At 37.7% G+C, this 17,816-nt stretch overlaps 1 protein-coding gene across 3 annotated transcripts in view; it reads left to right on the top strand.

The window, feature by feature from the left end:
• LOC139936757 (cyclic nucleotide-binding domain-containing protein 2-like) overlaps nt 1-17,816 on the top strand; it is a 174,895-nt gene that overhangs the window by 148,597 nt on the left and 8,482 nt on the right. For 2 of the 3 annotated variants that reach the window (XR_011786012.1, XR_011786013.1), the window contains exons 20-24: nt 591-718; nt 11,203-11,341; nt 12,707-12,854; nt 14,966-15,113; nt 16,413-16,560. The gene's annotated coding sequence lies outside the window, so the exon portion shown is untranslated. The remainder of the gene's footprint in view (nt 1-590; nt 719-11,202; nt 11,342-12,706; nt 12,855-14,965; nt 15,114-16,412; nt 16,561-17,816) is intronic. The other variant, XR_011786014.1, reaches the window with a different exon arrangement.

Raw genomic sequence — 17,816 nt, 5'->3', positions numbered from 1 at the left:
ACTCAAAAGAAAGTCTGTATGACAACACAGATCATTCTTAGTGAGCTACAGTTTGCATCTCTCCAAACTCAGGAGAAATTTTTGCAAGTTAAAAACTTGTTTCCAACTTGTTTCCAATTAAAGGCAGTGGACACTATTGGTAATTACTCAAAATAATTTTTAGCATAAAACCTTTCTTGGTGACGAGTAATGGGGAGAGGTTGATGGTATAAAACATTGTGAGAAACGGCTCCCTCTGAAGTGCCATAGTTTTCGAGAAAGAAGTAATTTTCCCTGAATTTGATTGCAAGAGCTCAGATTTAGAACTTGAGGTCTCGAAATCAACCATCTAAACGCACGCAATTTCGTGTGACATGGGGTTTATTTTTCTTTCATTATTATCTCGCAACTTCGACGACGATTGAGCTCAAACTTTCACAGGTTTAGTTATTTTATGCATATGTTGAGATGCACCAACTGTGAAGGCTAGTCTTTGATAATTACCAATAGTGTCCACTGCCTTTAAAGCAATTCATGTTACTGAGGCTTCTTTGTATGATCCTCAAACCATGAATGTACAAATTTGTAAATGTTGTTTAAATTTTTTGCAGATATGGCAACTTTAAATAGTTTTAGCCATCAACCTGTAACTGCTCGATGAATGAGTGGACTCTGCAAGCATCTACTTAAACAGACATTGATTGCACCTCCTCATCTAGAATACAAGCAACTTAGCAAGGTATGTCGTCTTAATTTTTTTAAACAAAAGTTAAGTTCTCAAACAGCCTGCTGCAATTGCCCTCAAAGTCTGACAAGTTGTATTTTAACTTGTACACACGGAAATACAAAATAAGCTCGCTCAGTCTAACTTTCTTTGAAATGCAGGAAGAGTTTGCATCTCTCAAAACTCAGGAGAAAGTCTGTATGACGGCACAGATTTTTCTTTTTGATGTAAAGTTTGCATCTCTCCAAGCTCAGAATAATGATGTCACAGATTTTTCTAATTGACTTCAAACTCAGGAGAAAGTCTGTATGACGGCAGAGATTTTTCTTATTGATGTGTAGAGTTTGCATCTCACCAAACTCAGAAAAAGGGTGTATGACGGCACAAATTGTTCTAATTTATGTAAAGTTTACATCTCTCCAAACTCAGGAGAAAGTCTGTATGACGGCACAGACTTTTATTATTGATGTAGAGTTTGCATCTCTCCAAACTCAGAATAAAGTCTAATGATGTCACAGATTTATCTAATTCACTTTCAAATCCCAAACTCAGAAGTAAGTCTGTATGACGGCACAGATTTTTCTTATTGATGTAGAGTTTGTACCTCTCCAAACTCAGGAGAAAGTCTGTATGACGGCACAGATTTTTATTATTGATGTGGAGTTTGCAACTCTCCAAACTCAGAATAAAGTCTAATGATGTCACAGATTTTCTAATTGACTTCAAATTCAGGAGTAAGTCTGTTGATGGCACAGATTTTTCTTATTGATGTAGAGTTTGTGTCTCTGTAAACGCAGGAGAAAGTCTGTATGTCGGCACAGATTTTTCTTATTGATGTAGAGTTTGCGTCTCTCCAAACTCAGGAGAAAGTCTGTATGACGGCACAGATTTTTCTTATTGATGTAGAGTTTGCGTCTCTCCAAACTCAGGAGAAAGTCTGTATGAGAGCACAAATTGTTCTAATTGATGTAAAGTTTTCATCTCTCCAAACTCATGTGAAAGTCTGTATGACGGCACAAATTGTTCGTATTGATGTAAAGTTTACATCTCTCCAAACTCATGAGAATGTCTGTATGACGGCACAGATTTTTCTTATTGATGTAAAGTTTAAATCTCTCCAAACTCATGAGAAAGTCTGTATGAGAGCACAAATTGTTCTAATTTATGTAAAGTTTACATCTCTCCAAACTCAGGAGAAAGTCTGTATGACGGCACAGACTTTTATTATTGATGTAGAGTTTGCATCTCTCTCCAAACTCAGAATAAAGTCTAATGATGTCACAGATTTATCTAATTCACTTTCAAATCCCAAACTCAGGAGTAAGTCTGTATGACGGCACAGATTTTTCTTATTGATGTAGAGTTTGTACCTCTCCAAACTCAGGAGAAAGTCTGTATGACGGCACAGATTTTTATTATTGATGTGGAGTTTGCATCTCTCCAAACTCAGAATAAAGTCTAATGATGTCACAGATTTTCTAATTGACTTCAAATTCAGGAGTAAGTCTGTATGACGGCACAGATTTTTCTTATTGATGTAGAGTTTGTGTCTCTGTAAACGCAGGAGAAAGTCTGTATGTCGGCACAGATTTTTCTTATTGATGTAGAGTTTGCGTCTCTCCAAACTCAGGAGAAAGTCTGTATGACGGCACAGATTTTTCTTATTGATGTAGAGTTTGCGTCTCTCCAAACTCAGGAGAAAGTCTGTATGAGAGCACAAATTGTTCTAATTGATGTAAAGTTTTCATCTCTCCAAACTCATGTGAAAGTCTGTATGACGGCACAAATTGTTCGTATTAATGTAAAGTTTACATCTCTCCAAACTCATGAGAATGTCTGTATGACGGCACAGATTTTTCTTATTGATGTAAAGTTTAAATCTCTCCAAACTCATGAGAAAGTCTGTATGAGAGCACAAATTGTTCTAATTGATGTAAAGTTTAAATCTCTCCAAACTCAGGAGAAAGTCTGTATGAGAGCACAAATTGTTCGTATTGATGTAAAGTTTACATCTCTCCAAACTCATGAGAAAGTCTGTATGACGGCACAGATTTTTCTTATTGATGTAAAGTTTACATCTCTCCAAACTCATGAGAAAGTCTGTATGACGGCACAGATTTTTCTTATTGATGTAGAGTTTGTGTCTCTCCAAACTCGGGAGAAAGTCTGTATGACGGCCAGATTTTTCTTATTGATATAGAGTTTGTGTCTCTCCAAACTCAGGAGTAAGTCTGTATGACGGCACAGATTTTTCTCTTTGATGAAGAGTTTGCGTCTCTCCAAACTCCGAATAAAGTCTAATGATGTCACAGATTTTTCTAACTGATTTCAAACTCAGGAGTAAGTCTGTATGACGGCACAGATTTTTCTTTATTAATGTAGAGTTTGCATCTCTCCAAACTCAGAATAAAGTCTAATGATGTCACAGATTTTCTAATTGACTTCAAACTCAGGAGTAAGTCTGTATGACGGCACAGATTTTTCTTATTGATGTAGAGTTTGTGTCTCTCCAAACTCATGAGAAAGTCTGTATGACGGCACAGATTTTTCTTGTTGATGTAGAGTTTGTGTCTCTCCAAACTCATGAGAAAGTCTGTATGACGGCACAGATTTTTCTTATTGATGTAGAGTTTGCGTCTCTCCAAACTCCGAATGAAGTCTTATGATGTCACAGATTTTTCTAATTGACTTCAATCTCAGGAGAAAGTCTGTATGTCGGCACAGATTTTTCTCTTTGATGAAGAGTTTGCGTCTCTCCAAACTCCGAATAAAGTCTTATGACGTAACAGATTTTTCTGATTGACTTCAAACTCAGGAGAAAGTCTGTATGACGGCACAGATTTTTCTAATTGATGTAGAGCTTGCATCTCTCCAAACTCAGGAGAATGTCTGTATGTCTTCCCAAATTGTTCTAATTGATGCAAAGTTTGTGTCTCTGTAAACGCAGGAGAAAGTCTGTATGACGGCACAGATTTTCCTTATTGATGTAGAGTTTCAGAATAAAGTCTAATGATGTCACAGATTTTTCTAATTGACTTCAATCTCGGGAGAAAGTCTGTATGTCGGCAAAGATTTTTCGCTTTGATGAAGTTTTGCGTCTCTCCAAACTCCGAATAAAGTCTTATGACATCACAGATGTTTCTGATTGACTTCAAACTCAGGAGAAAGTCTGTATGACGGCACAGATTTTTCTTATTGATGTAGAGTTTGCGTCTCTCCAAACTCAGGTGAAAGTCTGTATGACAGCACAGATTTTTCTTATTGATGTAGAGTTTGCGTCTCTCCAAACTCAGGAGAAAGTCTGTATGAGAGCACAAATTGTTCTAATTGATGTAACTTTTGCATCTCTCCAAACTCATGAGAAAGTCTGTATGACAGCACAAATTGTTCTAATTGATGTAAAGTTTGTGTGTCTCTCCAAACTCATGAGAAAGTCTGTATGACAGCACAAATTGTTCTAATTGATGTAAAGTTTACATCTCTCCAAACTCAAGAGAAAGTCTGTATGACGGCACAGATTTTTCTTATTGATGTAGAGCTTGCATCTCTCCAAACTCAGGAGAATGTCTGTATGGCTGCACAAATTGTTCTAATTGATGTAAAGTTTGTGTCTCTGTAAACGCAGGAGAAAGTCTGTATGACGGCACAGATTTTTCTTATTGATGTAGAGTTTCAGAATAAAGTCTAATGATGTCACAGATTTTTCTAATTGACTCCAAACTCAGGAGAAAGTCTGTATGACGGCACAGATTTTTCTTATTGATGTAGAGTTTCAGAATAAAGTCTAATGATGTCACAGATTTTTCTAATTGACTCCAAACTCAGGAGTAAGTCTGTATGACGGCACAGATTTTTCTTATTGATGTAGAGTTTGCATCTCTCCAAACTGAGAAAAAAGTCTAATGATGTCACAGATTTTCTAATTGACTTCAAACTCAGGAGTAAGTCTGTATGACGGCACAGATTTTTCTTATGGATGTAGAGTTTGCATCTCTCCAACTCAGAATAAAGTCTAATGATTTTACAGATTTTACTTGTTGATGTAAAGGTTGCGTCTCTCCATACTCAGGAGAAAGTCTGTATGATGGCACAGATTTTTTCTTATTGATGTAGAGTTTGTGTCTCTCAAAACTCAAGAGAAAGTCTATATGACGGCACAGATTTTTTCTTATTGATGACGAGTTTGCATTTCTCCAAACTCCAAACTCAAAAGAAAGTCTGTATGACAGCACAGATTTTTCTTATTGATGTAGAGTTTGTGTCTCTCCAAACTCCGAATAAAGTCTTATGACGTCACAGATGTTTCTGATTGACTTCAAACTCAGGAGAAAGTCTGTATGACGGCACAGATTTTTCTTAATGATGTAGAGTTTGCGTCTCTCCAAACTCAGGTGAAAGTCTGTATGACGGCACAGATTTTTCTTATTGATGTAGAGTTTGCGTCTCTCCAAACTCAGGAGAAAGTCTGTATGAGAGCACAAATTGTTCTAATTGATGTAACTTTTGCATCTCTCCAAACTCATGAGAAAGTCTGTATGACAGCACAAATTGTTCTAATTGATGTAAAGTTTACATCTCTCCAAACTCAGGTGAAAGTCTGTATGACGGCACAGATTTTTCTTATTGATGTAAAGTTTACATCTCTCCAAACTCAGGAGAAAGTCTGTATGAGAGCACAAATTGTTCTAATTGATGTAAAGTTTACATCTCTCCAAACTCAGGTGAAAGTCTGTATGACGGCACAGATTTTTCTTATTGATGTAGAGTTTGCGTCTCTCCAAACTCAGGAGAAAGTCTGTATGAGGGCACAGATTTTTCTATTTGATGTAGAGTTTACATCTCTCCAAACTCAGGAGAATGTCTGTATGGCTGCACAAATTGTTCTAATTGATGTAAAGTTTGTGTCTCTGTAAACGCAGGAGAAAGTCTGTATGACGGCACAGATTTTTCTTATTGATGTAGAGTTTGCATCTCTCCAAACTGAGAATAAAGTCTAATGATGTCACAGATTTTTCTAATTGACTTCAATCTCGGGAGAAAGTCTGTATGTCGGCACAGATTTTTCTCTTTGATGAAGAGTTTGCGTCTCTCCAAACTCCGAATAAAGTCTTATGACGTCACAGATGTTTCTGATTGACTTCAAACTCAGGAGAAAGTCTGTATGAGAGCACAAATTGTTCTAATTGATGTAACTTTTGCATCTCTCCAAACTCATGAGAAAGTCTGTATGACAGCACAAATTGTTCTAATTGATGTAAAGTTTGTGTGTCTCTCCAAACTCATGAGAAAGTCTGTATGACGGCACAGATTGTTCTAATTGATGTAAAGTTTACATCTCTCCAAACTCAAGAGAAAGTCTGTATGACGGCACAGATTTTTCTTATTGATGTAGAGCTTGCATCTCTCCAAACTCAGGAGAATGTCTGTATGGCTGCACAAATTGTTCTTATTGATGTAAAGTTTGTGTCTCTGTAAACGCAGGAGAAAGTCTGTATGACGGCACAGATTGTTCTTATTGATGTAGAGTTTCAGAATAAAGTCTAATGATGTCACAGATTTTCTAATTGACTTCAAACTCAGGAGTAAGTCTGTATGACGGCACAGATTTTTCTTATGGATGTAGAGTTTTCATCTCTCCAACTCAGAATAAAGTCTAATGATTTTACAGATTTTACTTGTTGATGTAAAGGTTGCGTCTTTCCAAACTCAGGAGAAAGTCTGTATAACGGCAACGATTTTTCTTATTGATGTAGAGTTTGTGTCTCTCAAAACTCAAGAGAAAGTCTGTATGACGGCACAGATTTTTTCTTATTGATGACGAGTTTGCATTTCTCCAAACTCCAAACTCAAAAGAAAGTCTGTATGACAGCACAGATTTTTCTTATTGATGTAGAGTTTGTGTCTCTCCAAACTCAGGAGAAAGTCTGTATGACGGCACAGAGTTTTCTTATTGATGTAGAGTTTGTGTCTCTCCAAACTCAGAATAAAGTCTAATGATGTCACAGATTTTTCTAATTGACTTCAATCTCAGGAGAAAGTGTGTATGTCGGCACAGATTTTTCTCTTTGATGAAGAGTTTGCGTCTCTCCAAACTCCGAATAAAGTCTAATGATGTCACAGATGTTTCTAATTGACTCCAAACTCAGGAGAAAGTCTGTATGACGGCACATATTTTTCTTATTGATGTAGAGTTTGCATCTCTCCAAACTGAGAATAAAGTCTAATGATGTCACAGATTTTCTTATTGACTTCAAACTCAGGAGTAAGTCTGTATGACGGCACAGATTTTTCTTATGGATGTAGAGTTTGCATCTCTCCAACTCAGAATAAAGTCTAATGATTTTACAGATTTTACTTGTTGATGTAAAGGTTGCGTCTTTCCAAACTCAGGAGAAAGTCTGTATAACGGCAACGATTTTTCTTATTGATGTAGAGTTTGTGTCTCTCAAAACTCCAGAGAAAGTCTGTATGACGGCACAGATTTTTTCTTATTGATGACGAGTTTGCATTTCTCCAAACTCCAAACTCAAAAGAAAGTCTGTATGACAGCACAGATTTTTCTTATTGATGTAGAGTTTGTGTCTCTCCAAACTCAGGAGAAAGTCTGTATGACGGCACAGATTGTTCTAATTGATGTAAAGTTTACATCTCTCCAAACTCAGGAGAAAGTCTGTATGAGAGCACAAATTGTACTAATTGATGTAAAGTTTACATCTCTCCAAACTCAAGAGAAAGTCTGTATGACGGCACAGATTTTTCTTATTGATGTAGAGCTTGCATCTCTCCAAACTCAGAAGAATGTCTGTATGGCTGCACAAATTGTTCTTATTGATGTAAAGTTTGTGTCTCTGTAAACGCAGGAGAAAGTCTGTATGACGGCACAGATTGTTCTGTATGATGTAGAGTTTCAGAATAAAGTCTAATGATGTCACAGATTTTCTAATTGAATTCAAACTCAGGAGTAAGTCTGTATGACGGCACAGATTTTTCTTATGGATGTAGAGTTTTCATCTCTCCAACTCAGAATAAAGTCTAATGATTTTACAGATTTTACTTGTTGATGTAAAGGTTGCGTCTTTCCAAACTCAGGAGAAAGTCTGTATAACGGCAACGATTTTTCTTATTGATGTAGAGTTTGTGTCTCTCAAAACTCAAGAGAAAGTCTGTATGACGGCACAGATTTTTTCTTATTGATGACGAGTTTGCATTTCTCCAAACTCCAAACTCAATAGAAAGTCTGTATGACAGCACAGATTATTCTTATTGATGTAGAGTTTGTGTCTCTCCAAACTCAGGAGAAAGTCTGTATGACGGCACAGAGTTTTCTTATTGATGTAGAGTTTGTGTCTCTCCAAACTCAGAATAAAGTCTAATGATGTCACAGATTTTCTAATTGACTTCAAACTCAGGAGTAAGTCTGTATGACGGCACAGTATTTTCTTATTGATGTAGAGTTTGCGTCTTTCCAAACTCAGGAGAAAGTCTGTATGACGGCAACGATTTTTCTTATTGATGTAGAGTTTGTGTCTCTCCAAACTCAGGAGAAAGTCTGTATGATGGCACAGATTTTTTCTTATTGATGAAGAGTTTGCATTTCTCCAAACTCAGAATAAAGTCTAATGGTGTCACAGATTTTCTAATTGACTGTAACTCAGGAGTAAGTCTGTATGACGGCACAGATTTTTCTTACTGATGTAGAGTTTGCATGTCTTCAAACTGAGAATAAAGTCTAATGATTTTACAGATTTTACTTTTTGATGTAAAGGTTGCATCTTTCCAAACTCAGGAGAAAGTCTGTATGACGGCAACGATTTTTCTTATTGATGTAGAGTTTGTGTCTCTTCAAACTCAGAATTAAGTCTAATGATGTCACAGATTTTTCTAATTGACTTCAATCTCGGGAGAAAGTCTGTATGTCGGCACAGATTTTTCTCTTTGATGAAGAGTTTGCGTCTCTCCAAACTCCGAATAAAGTCTTATGACGTCACAGATGTTTCTGATTGACTTCAAACTCAGGAGAAAGTCTGTATGACGGCACAGATTTTTCTTATTGATGTAGAGTTTGCGTCTCTCCAAACTCAGGTGAAAGTCTTATGACGGCACAGATTATTCTTATTGATGTAGAGTTTGCGTCTCTCCAAACTCAGGAGAAAGTCTGTATGAGAGCACAAATTGTTCTAATTGATGTAACTTTTGCATCTCTCCAAACTCATGAGAAAGTCTGTATGACGGCACAGATTGTTCTAATTGATGTAAAGTTTACATCTCTCCAAACTCAGGAGAAAGTCTGTATGAGAGCACAAATTGTACTAATTGATGTAAAGTTTACATCTCTCCAAACTCAGGAGAAAGTCTGTATGAGAGCACAAATTGTACTAATTGATGTAAAGTTTACATCTCTCCAAACTCAAGAGAAAGTCTGTATGACGGCACAGATTTTTCTTATTGATGTAGAGCTTGCATCTCTCCAAACTCAGGAGAATGTCTGTATGGCTGCACAAATTGTTCTTATTGATGTAAAGTTTGTGTCTCTGTAAACGCAGGAGAAAGTCTGTATGACGGCACAGATTGTTCTTATTGATGTAGAGTTTCAGAATAAAGTCTAATGATGTCACAGATTTTCTAATTGACTTCAAACTCAGGAGTAAGTCTGTATGACGGCACAGATTTTTCTTATGGATGTAGAGTTTTCATCTCTCCAACTCAGAATAAAGTCTAATGATTTTACAGATTTTACTTGTTGATGTAAAGGTTGCGTCTTTCCAAACTCAGGAGAAAGTCTGTATAACGGCAACGATTTTTCTTATTGATGTAGAGTTTGTGTCTCTCAAAACTCAAGAGAAAGTCTGTATGACGGCACAGATTTTTTCTTATTGATGACGAGTTTGCATTTCTCCAAACTCCAAACTCAAAAGAAAGTCTGTATGACAGCACAGATTTTTCTTATTGATGTAGAGTTTGTGTCTCTCCAAACTCAGGAGAAAGTCTGTATGACGGCACAGAGTTTTCTTATTGATGTAGAGTTTGTGTCTCTCCAAACTCAGAATAAAGTCTAATGATGTCACAGATTTTTCTAATTGACTTCAATCTCAGGAGAAAGTGTGTATGTCGGCACAGATTTTTCTCTTTGATGAAGAGTTTGCGTCTCTCCAAACTCCGAATAAAGTCTAATGATGTCACAGATGTTTCTAATTGACTCCAAACTCAGGAGAAAGTCTGTATGACGGCACATATTTTTCTTATTGATGTAGAGTTTGCATCTCTCCAAACTGAGAATAAAGTCTAATGATGTCACAGATTTTCTTATTGACTTCAAACTCAGGAGTAAGTCTGTATGACGGCACAGATTTTTCTTATGGATGTAGAGTTTGCATCTCTCCAACTCAGAATAAAGTCTAATGATTTTACAGATTTTACTTGTTGATGTAAAGGTTGCGTCTTTCCAAACTCAGGAGAAAGTCTGTATAACGGCAACGATTTTTCTTATTGATGTAGAGTTTGTGTCTCTCAAAACTCCAGAGAAAGTCTGTATGACGGCACAGATTTTTTCTTATTGATGACGAGTTTGCATTTCTCCAAACTCCAAACTCAAAAGAAAGTCTGTATGACAGCACAGATTTTTCTTATTGATGTAGAGTTTGTGTCTCTCCAAACTCAGGAGAAAGTCTGTATGACGGCACCGATTTTTCTTATTGATGTAAAGTTTGTGTCTCTCCAAACTCAGGAGAAAGTCTGTATGACGGCACAGATTTTTCTTATTGATGTAGAGTTTGCGTCTCTCCAAACTCAGAATAAAGTCTAATGATGTCACAGATTTTTCTAACTGACTTCAAACTCAGGGGTAAGTCTGTATGATGGCACAGATTTTTCTCATTGATGTATAGTTTGTGTCTCTCCAAACTCAAGAGAAAGTCTGTATGACGGCACAGATTTTTCTCATTGATGTATAGTTTGTGTCTCTCCAAACTCAAGAGAAAGTCTGTATGACGGCACAGATTTTTCTTATTGATGTAGAGTTTGTGTCTCTCCAAACTCAACAGAAAGTGCGCATGACGGCACAGATTTTTCTTATTGGTGTAGAGTTTGCATCTCACCAAACTCAGGACAAAGTCTGTATGACGGCACAGATTTTTCTTATTGATGTAGAGTTTGCATCTCACCAAACTCAGGAGAAAGTCTGTATGACGGCACAAATTGTTCTAATTGATGTAAAGTTTGCATCTCTTCAAACTCAACAGAAAGTCTGTGTGACGGCACAAATAGTTTGTTTAAAGATGTTGAGTTTGCATCTCTTTAAATGCAGGTGAAAGTTTGTGACGGCACAGATTTTTCATGTTGATTTAGAGTTTGCCTCTCTCCAAACATTTTTGTTGCAATATTTTTTTTTTTTTTTTAGCAGCTCAAAAATTGGTGTTCAATCTGTTCAATCTGAATCCATGAATATACAATGAAACAGAATCACAAAATAAATTGTAATTGTCGTTTTAAATGTTTTGCAGATGTGATGGCTTGAAATAGTTTCGACAATCATCCCATAACTGCTTGATGAACCATTGGACTCTGCAAGCATCTAATTAACCAGACATTGACTGTATCTACTTAAGGATAGAACATCTAGAAAACAAGCAACTTAGTAAGGTATGTTGGCATCTTCTTTTAATCAAAAAAGTTTAGTTCTCTAACTACCTGCAACTATTTTGCTGGTTACATCTGAAACTAACCGCAACTACCCCCAAAAGTTGTATCTTTACTTTTGGAAAAAAAGCAAAGAATCAGCGCTTGTGGAAGCAAGGGATTCTGCTCTACGTTAAGCATATTTCAAGGGTTAGCGGGAATTTTGGCAAGTGCGCGAGCATTCTCCAAGTTACAACCCTTCTATGCTTCAAAGTCCGGCACAGAAACTAAGCGCTTGCAAGGCGGCTTTTCTCTTGTGCTTTTTTCTTTGAAACAAACGTTTGAGGTTTGTGTTTGGATAAAGTCAGTATTTATTCAGTAGAGTAGCGTAGAGTAGAGGGGTCAAATGCAAGGCTTACACTTTTAGTTTTGGTGAATTCTCTTTGAAACAAACGTTTGAGGTTTGTGTTTTGATAAAGTCAGTATTTATTCAGTAGCGTTGAGTAGAGGGGTTAAATGCAAGGCTTACCCTCCTGTGATTTTGATGAATTCTCCTTGAAACAAGCATTTGAGGTTTGTGTTTGGATGAAGTCAAATTTTATTCAGTAGCGTAGAGTAGAGGGGTCAAATGCAAGGCTTACCTACCCCTTGTGATTTTGATGAAATCTCCTTGAAACAAGCATTTTCGGTTTGTGTTTGGATAAAGTCAGTATTTATCCAGTAGCGTAGAGTAGAGGGGTCAAATGCAAGACTTACCCTCTTGTGATGTTGACAAATTTTCCTTGCAACAAGCATTTGATGTTTGTGTTTGGATAAAGTCAGTATTTAATCAGTAGCTTAGAGTAGAGGGGACAAATGCAAGGCTTACTTCTCTTTGAAACAAACGTTTGAGGTTTGTGTTTTGATAAAGTCAGTATTTATTCAGTAGCTTAGAGTAGAGGGGTAAAATGCAAGGCTACCCTCTTGTGATGTTGATGAATTCTCTTTGAAACAAGCATTTGAGGTTTGTGTTTGGATAAAGTCAGTATTTATTCAGTAGTGTAGAGTAAAGGGGTCAAATGCAAGGCTTACCCTCTTGTGATTTTGATGAATTCTCCTTGAAACAAACGTTTGAGGTTTGTCTTTTGATAAAGTCAGTATTTATTCAGTAGCATAGAGTAGAGGGGTCAAATGCAAGACTTACCCCCTTTTGGTTTTGATGAATTCTCCTTGAAACAAGCATTTGAGGTTTGTGTTTGGATAAAGTTTTTGCAGGTAAAAATGATTTCCAATTCAAACATTCTGAATTCATGTGTCTGAGTTTTCTTAATATAACATCTTTATACCTTTGATGTAAAAAAAAAAAAAATCACCATTCTAATTGTAAATGGTGTTTTAATATTTTTGCAGATGAAACAGCTTCAAATAATTTGAACCATCGACTTGTAACTGCTCAGTATAACCAGTGGACTCACCAAGCAACTAATTAACAGACATTGATTGCACCTCCTCAAAAAATAGAACATCTTTATAAAAAAAAACCCAGCAACTTAGTAAGGTATGTGATCATCTTCGTTTTATCATTAAAACTTATTTTCTCAAACTGCCTGCAACTGCCTTGTCTGTAACATCTAAAACTGCACTCAAACACCCTTGAAGTCTGAAAAGTTGTATGTCCACCTTTATCGAAGGCAGGAGCAAGTCTGTGCGACGGCACCAAATGTTGTTTTTGACATAGAGTTTGCTTCTCTGTAACCTCATACCCAAGTCAACTCCTACCCAAGTCAACTCATACCCAAGTCAACTCATACTCAAGTCAACTCCTACCCAAGTCAACTCATACCCGAGTCAACTCATTCCCAAGTCAACTCCAACCCAAGTCAACTCCTACCCAAGTCAACTCATACTCAAGTCAACTCCTACCCAAGTCAACTCATACCCAAGTCATACCCAAGTCAACTCATACCCAAGTCATACCCAAGTCAACTCATACCCAAGTCAACTCATACCCAAGTCAACTCATACCCAAGTCAACTCATACCCAAGTCAACTCATACACAGGTCAACTCATACCCAAGTCAACTCATACCCAAGTCAACTCATACCCAAGTTAACCCATACCCAAGTCAACTCATACCCAAGTCATACCCAAGTCAACTCATACCCAAGTCAACTCATACCCAAGTCAACTGATACCCAAGTCAACTGATACCCAAGTCAACTCATACCCAGATCAACTCATATCCAAGTCAACTCATACCCAAGTCAACTCATACCCACCAAGTCATTTCATACCCAAGTCAACTCACACCTAAGTCAACTCATTCCCAGGTCCACCCCTACCCAAGCAAAACAACACCCAAGTCAACTCATACATGAGTCAACTCATACCCAAGTCAACTCATACCCAAGTCAACTCATAACCAAGTCCACCCCTAACCTAAGTCAACTCATACCCAAGTCAACTCACACCCAAGTCAACTCATACCCAAGTCAACTCATACCTAAGTCAACTCATACCCACCAAGTCATTTCATACCCAAGTCAACTCACACCTAAGTCAACTCATTCCCACGTCCACCCCTACCCAAGCAAAACAACACCCAAGTCAACTCATACATGAGTCAACTCATACCCAAGTCAACTCATACCCAAGTCAACTCATAACCAAGTCCACCCCTAACCTAAGTCAACTCATATCCAAGTCAACTTATACCCACCAAGTCATTTCATACCCAAGTCAACTCATACCTAAGTCAACTCATTCCCAGGTCCACCCCTACCCAAGCAAACAACACCCAAGTCAACTCATACATGAGTCAACTCATACCCAAGTCAGCTCATACCCAAGTCAACTCCTACCCAAGTCATACCCAAGTAAACTCGTACCCACCAAGTCAACTCCTACCCAAGTCAACTCCTACCCAAGTCAACTCATACCCAAGTCAACTTATACCCAAGTCAACTCATACCCAAGTCAACTCATACCCAAGTCAACTCATACCCAAGTCAACTTACCCAAGTCAACCCAAGGCTTACTCCTTGTTATGTTCGGCTAAATTCTTCTTGAAATAATCATTTGAGGTTTGTGTTAGGACGAAGTCAGTATTTATTCAGTAGTGTGGAGTAGAGGGATCTAATGCAAGGCTTACCCTCTTGTGACTTTAATGAGTTTTCGTTGAACATTGATTTGAGGTTGGATAAAGTCAGTATTTATTCAGTAGCGTTGAGTAGATGGATCAAATGCAAGGCTTACCCCCTTGTGGTTTTAATGAGTTCTCTTTGAAACAATGATTTGAGGTTGGATAAAGTCAGTATTTATTCAGTAGCGTAGAGTAGAGGGGTCAAATGCAAGGCTTACCCCCTTGTGGTTTTAATGAGTTCTCTTTGAAACAATGATTTGAGGTTAGATAAAGTCAGTATTTATTCAGTAGCGTAGAGTAGAGGGGTCAAATGCAAGGCTTACACTTTTAGTTTTGGTGAATTCTCCTTGAAACAAGCATTTGAGGTTTGTGTTTGGATAAAGTTTTTGCAGGTAAAAATGATTTCCAATTCAAACATTCTGAATTCATGTGTCTGAGTTTTCTTAATATAACATCTTCATACCTTGGATGTACCAGAAAACAAATCACCATTCTAATTGTAAATGTTGTGGGTTTTTTTTGGCAGATAAGACAGCTTCAAATAATTTGAACCATTGACTTGAAACTGCTTGGTAAACCAGTGGACTCTGCAAGCAACTAAATAATAGATATTGATTTCACCTCCTGAGGGGATAGAACATCTTTAACAAACCAAAAACAAGCAACTTAGTAAGGTATGTGATCATCTTCGTTTTATCATTAAAACTTAATTTCTCAAACTGCCTGCAACTGCCTTGTCTGTAACATCTGAAATTGCACCCAAACACCCTTGGAGTCATGTGTCCATCTTAATTCAAATGCAGGAGAAAGTCTGTGTGACAGTACCAAATCTTGATTTTGATGAAGAGTTGGCTTCTCTGTAAACTCCTACCCAAGTTAACTCCTAACACAGTCAACTCCTAACACAGTCAACTCCTACCCAAGTCAACTCATACCCAAGTCAACTTATACCCAAGTAAACTTATGCCCAAGTCAACTCATGCCCAAGTCAACTCCTACCATAGTCAACTCATACCCAAGTAAACTCCTACCATAGTCAACTCATACCCAAGTCAACTCATACCCATGTCAACTCAAAACCAAGTCCACCCATACCCAAAGTCAAGTCATACCCAGGTCAACTCATATCCAAGTCAACTCATACATAAGTCATACCCAAGTCAACTCATACCTAATGCAACTCATTCCCAAGTCCACCCCTACCCAAGCAAAACAACACCCAAGTCAACTCATACACAAGTCAACTCATACCCAAGCCAAATAATACCCAAATCAACTCATACCCAAGTCAACTCATACCCAAGTCATACCCAAGTCAACTGGTACCCACCAAGTCAACTCATACCCAAGTGAACTCATACCCAAGTCAACTCATTCCCAAGTCAACTTATACCCAAGTCAACTCCAACCCAAGTCAACTCATACCCAAGTCAACTCATTCCCAAGTCAACTCATACCCAAGTCAACTTACCCAAGTCAACCCAAGGCTTACTCCTTGTGATGTTTGGCTAAACTCTTCATGAAACAAGCATTTGAGGTTTGTGTTTGGATAAAGTCAGTATTTATTGAGTAGCGTTGAGTATAGGGGTCAAATGCAAGGCTTACCCTCCTGTGATTTTGATGAATTCTCTTTGAAACAAGCATTTAAGGTTTGTGTTTTGATAAAGTCAGTATTTATTCAGTAGCTTAGAGTAGAGGGGTCAAATGCAAGGCTTACCCTCTTGTGATTTTGGCGAATTCTCCTTGAAAAAAGCATTTGAGGTTTGTGATAGGATAAAGTTTTTGCATGTAAAAATTCAAACACTCTTAGTTCATGTGTCTGAGGTTTCTTAACATAACATCTTCATATTTTTGATGTGCCAAAAAAAAATGACCATTCTAATTATAAATGATGTTTTAATATTTTTCCAGGTGAGACAGCTTCTGATAATTTGACCATTCTAATTATAAATGATGTTTTAATATTTTTCCAGGTGAGACAGCTTCTGATAATTTGAACCATTGACTTGAAACTGCTGGGTTAACCAGTGGAGTCTGCAAGCAACTAATTAACAGATATTGATTGCATCTGCTGAGGGGATAGAACATCTATAACAAACAATAAACAAGCAACTTAGCAAGGTATGTGGTCATCTTCGTTTTATCATTAAACTTAATTTCTCAAACTGCTTGCAACTGCCTTGCTTTTTACAACTGAAACTGAACTCAAACATCCTTGAAGTTGTATCTTAACTTTTACACATGTCCAACTTTATCGAAATGCAAGAGAAAGTCTGTGTGACTGCACCAAATTTGTTGTTTTTGATAAAGAATTTGCTTCACTGTAGACTCATACCCAAGTCAACTCCTACCCAAGTCAACTCCAACCCAGGTCAACTCCTACCCAAGTCAACTCATACCTAAGTCAACTCATACCCAAGTCAACTCATACCAGAGTCAACTCATGCCCAAGTCAACTCCTACCCAAGTCAACTCCTACCCAAGTCAACTATTACCCAAGTCAAGTCACACCAAGTCAACTATTACCCAAGTCAACTCATACCTAAGTCAACTCATACCTAAGTCAACTCATATCCAAGTCAACTCAAATCCAAGTAAACTCCCACCCAAGTCAACTCATGCCCAATACAACTCCTACCCAAGTCAACTCTTTCCCAAGTCAACTCATACCTAAGTCAACTCATACCTAAGTCAACTATTACCCAAGTGAAGTCATACCAAGTCAACTATTACCCAAGTCAACTCATACCCAAGTCAACTCATACCATAGTCAACTCAAACCCAAGTCAACTCTGCCCAAGTCAACTCAAACCCAAGTCAGTTTATACCCAAGTCAACTCGTACCCAATGTTTCTAATAAAGTAAAATTTTTAACTTAAAAGTAAAAAAGTTTAAAGTAAACTCGTACCCAAGTCAACTCATACATGAGTCAATTCCTACCCAAGTCAACTCAAACCCAAGTCGATTTCTACCAAAGTAAACTCAAACCCAAGTCAGTTCATACATGAGTCAACTCCTACCCAAGTCAACTCCCACCCAAGTCAAATCATACCCAAGTCAGTTCATACCCAAGCCAACTCCTACCCAAGTCAACTCATACCCAAGTCGACTCCTACCCAAGTCAACTCATACCCAAATCAACTCATACCCACAAAGTCAACTCCTACCCAAGTTAGCTTATGCCGCCCAAGTCAACTCCTACCAAAGTCAACTCATCCCCAAGATAACTTATACCCAAGTCAACTCATACCCAAGTCAACTCCTACCCAAGTCAACTCCTACCCAGGTCAACTCCTACCCAAGTCAAGTCATACCTAAGTCAACTCCTACCCAAGTCAACTCATACCCAAGTCAACTCCTACCCAGGTCAACTCCTA

Source organism: Asterias amurensis, chromosome 4 (assembly GCF_032118995.1).
Source record: "Asterias amurensis chromosome 4, ASM3211899v1".
Classification (NCBI taxonomy): Eukaryota; Metazoa; Echinodermata; class Asteroidea; order Forcipulatida; family Asteriidae; genus Asterias; species Asterias amurensis.
This window is presented reverse-complemented; position numbering and strand designations above follow the sequence as displayed.